Below are 3,701 nucleotides of genomic sequence, written 5' to 3' on the forward strand. Positions count from 1 at the left end.
CCAAAGCATGCAATGGGCAGAAAATGTGGAAGAAAAGGCCTCACAGGTGGTAAACTGATCCATCTCTCCCTGGTAGTTCAACTGTATGAATAACAGAGAGGCCGGCTAAGTGGGAAAGTACTTGGAAACTCTGTTCATACAGACAACAGAAAGTGCCACCAGAGTGAAAAAAGTAAACCTAGTAAGGCAGCTTAGCCCCTTCCCCTTGTGTTTTATGCCAGCTATCTTTCTTGCTGTGCCTCTGTTCATATACACTGATACGTGTTAGGTCCAAAGGCAGTGACAAACATTGTTACATGTATTGAGGAATCCTCCCAGTTCCACAAAGCACAGCCATTTTACTTAGTGTTCTCAATACCTTCTTTTCGACTCTCATCTCGTTTGAAGAAACACTTTCAGAGGAAAGAAGTTCTCCCTAAGCCACATGTGTCCTTAAGTAAACTATGAATTAAGTGGTATTTCAAGGTGTTTGGGCTGATTCCTCCACATGGCCCGTGAAACCTAGAAAAGTGTCATTCACCAACAGGCATTACATCTTCAATGAGTCCTGTTCTTTGCACACCAGGGTCACCTTATTGTCCATTTAATGGTCAGAAAAACAGTGTTACAGTGAGTATCCTTTTTAGTAGTAGGACTAAAGTGTTTTGGACTCGCATGTTCAGATACTGAAAAGGCTCAGGGAAGTCCACTTGAAAGCTGGTCATTCCATACAGGTGCTGGAGAGGAAAACAAGCTACTCTCATTTGGCAACTTTGAGACAGTGATACAGCTCTGGCCATGTAAGTGTAAATAACAACAGGTCTAATCATGCATGGTGGCCTATGGGCTTGGAACTTGCATGCTTACAAAACCAGTGATGACTTGTGCATCTTCTCCTTCGAACCTCATATGTGACTCATCAACAAGTCAAGTGCTAACTTGGGAGGAAAACAATGTTGGGATGTCCTTTTGGTACATCAAGCCATGAACTCGTTGTCTTAACATCAACAATATAATTCACGTTCATGATTTACATCCATTTCAGAGAGTCATATCCATCCTTCTCTTGGCTATATATTTATAAGGACCAGCCAGCTTCTATAGATGTTTTCAAGCCCATGAAAAGTCCAAAAAAAAAAAAAAACATCTGAAAGAAGAGTTTGAAGAATTTTCAACAAATACTAGTCTAGAAATGCTGACCTGAAAACCAACTGACGTTTTCAACACCCTCTTTTTGGGAACATTTTCTGTGCCGTGCTTCTCAAAAATGACTTGTCATAACTGATTTGTGCCCATGTTAGCAACTCTTCTGAAATTACTGAAAGTAGACTAATGTGAGAGTTTCTCTTTAGAGATAATTCAAATTACTTGCGTAGGAAGTGGCAGCAGGTCTGGGGATGTTGTAGCTCACTGGCAGTGACCTTGCCTAGCTTGGAGCTGGCCTGCCATGGATTTTCACCCCAAACAATTGCAAGAGAGAGAAAAGAGAGAGAGAAAAAGTTGGAAGGGAGGGAGGCAAAGTTGGAGGGATGGAGGGAGGTAGAAAAGAAGGAAGAAGAAAAGGAGAAAAACCAGGAAGGGAGGAAGGAAACAAGGAAGGAGGAAATAGGGAGAGTAGAAGGGCAGGGAAAGGACTGAGTCACTAAAACTAAAGGCCAAAAAAAAAATAAAATAAAATAAAATAAAAAATAAAATAAAATAAAACAAAAGACAAGCGACACAAAGACCAATATAGGCCATGAAAGCTGTTTGAACAGTTTAGACAGCTTTAGAATTTGAGTGACATCAAACTGAATGTTATGATGACTGGATGGAATCTTCCTAGTAAGCCCCGCCTTGGCCTGGCCTAAACCAAATCAAGGGGTGTGTGGCATGGGGAGGAATTCTCTCTGGCTGGAGTGGGAGGGACCTAAACCTGTGGCACTTGAGGATGCACTGGGTAGGGAAGGGGACAAGACTCCCCTGATGGGCAGTTGAGCACAACAAGGCTCCTGGGAGCCCTTGATCATGGCTCCCACCACCATACGCCCACCACCTGCCATACGCTCACACCCTGAAGGGGATCGCAGTGGTCTGCTCCGTTGCCTGGTGCAGGTTGGAGTTCCTGACCAAACACCTGAGTGTCCACAGCCTGCGTTGGCCTGCCTGGGCAGGCTGTGGTTGTGGTGGCAAGAGCCAAAGCCGTCTTGGTGTGATAGAGGAGCCAAGGGCTGCCTCTCAGCCATACTAGTGGGTGGTTCTGGAAGAAGCACCAACGGTTGTGGCAGCATTGTCCGAAGACATGAAGCCAGGCCATCTTCCTTATGGCTTTCCTTGGGAGTTGGTGATGTGTACAGCTCTTAGATTTTTGGCTGTTCTCTTACTTTTCTGGAGATGTTTTCAGTCGGTTAGTAGCAGGCTTTACGTGGGAAGAGAAAAAAAGCTGGCTGTAAATCTTGCGGGACTTATTGAAAAAAAGTGTGGACTTCTTGAAAAAGTGAGCCTTGTTGAAAAAGAATATGAAGGCTTAGCCTCATCTTTAAAGGACTGCAGGTTTGAGAAGGGTTCAAGGGAAGCACAACATCTGGAGGCAACCTACGAAAAGCTGCATTGGTCCGAATCCAGCCATGGCGTTGAAATGCTCTTTCTAGAAGAAGAGCTCAAAGCACAGAAGGCTAAACATGGTCAACAGAATGAAATGAGGGCGCATCTATCAAGAAGGATACAGTCCCTCCAAGGTGAATCTGAAACCCTCAGATCACAAATAGCTGAAGCTAAAACAAGCTGGAGACTCTTTAAAGTGAATGAGGAAGAACTGAAGCTGGCAATCAAAGGGGTGCCTTGTTTCCAGTTGACCCAAGGAGTCAGTTCATGAGAAGAGGACCTTTTTTTTTCCTCCACCTCTCCGAGGAAACTTGTATGGGAACCTGGAGATTATTTTCCACCTGGCCCGCCACCCACTCCATTTCCAATGCGAAGTGTCTATGCAGGGAGAGGGTTTTCCTCTCAATCTTCCCCCAAGAGCTGGAATTCAGCCCTCTACACCCGCATTCTGAAAGCACAAGTGATTTCCCTGAAGGGTTCCTTCCACCTGCAAATGAGCCTGTTACTCAACATCCAGAACCAAGCAAGAAACCTCATACTGTTGCTCTCTCTTCAAATGTAATTTGACTTTTCTCTCATTTTTAGTTTTTAAGTAACTGCTTTTACTTCAGTAATTGACTATACTTTGGCTCCAATTGAAGCTCAATGAAACTATAATTCTTAAGATAGTATTTTGTAAATAAAGATGGTTTACATAGGAAGCTTATGAGTAAATTATTCCTATTTTGTTTTATTCAAGAGTACAGCATTTAATCTGATGAACTCACTATTACATAAACAAGAATGGGAGTTCTAGGTACTTGTGATCTAGCTGATGGAAATATATTTGAAACTCCCAACAAAGAAGTGTATTTAGTATGACTGTAGCAAATGTGAAGTGACTTAGACTTAATGAAAAATTGTCACTGATTTTCAGACTGGTTGGGCATATCAGCTAGTTTTTCCATATCAGAATAACTAGAGCATGGGAGGACTATAGGAGGGAACACAACTAAACATGTCACGGAAATAGGAGACCTCAACTACAAAGAAAAATGAAGACCTCTTTTTTATATTCGTTGCTGAGAACATTACATGGCTCTTGAGATATCATATTTCCCACATTAGATTCAAGTGAGTTATGAACTCCCATTGTTACC

The sequence above is a fragment of the Callospermophilus lateralis genome, unplaced genomic scaffold, assembly GCF_048772815.1.
Source record: "Callospermophilus lateralis isolate mCalLat2 unplaced genomic scaffold, mCalLat2.hap1 Scaffold_296, whole genome shotgun sequence".
Taxonomy (NCBI): domain Eukaryota; kingdom Metazoa; phylum Chordata; class Mammalia; order Rodentia; family Sciuridae; genus Callospermophilus; species Callospermophilus lateralis.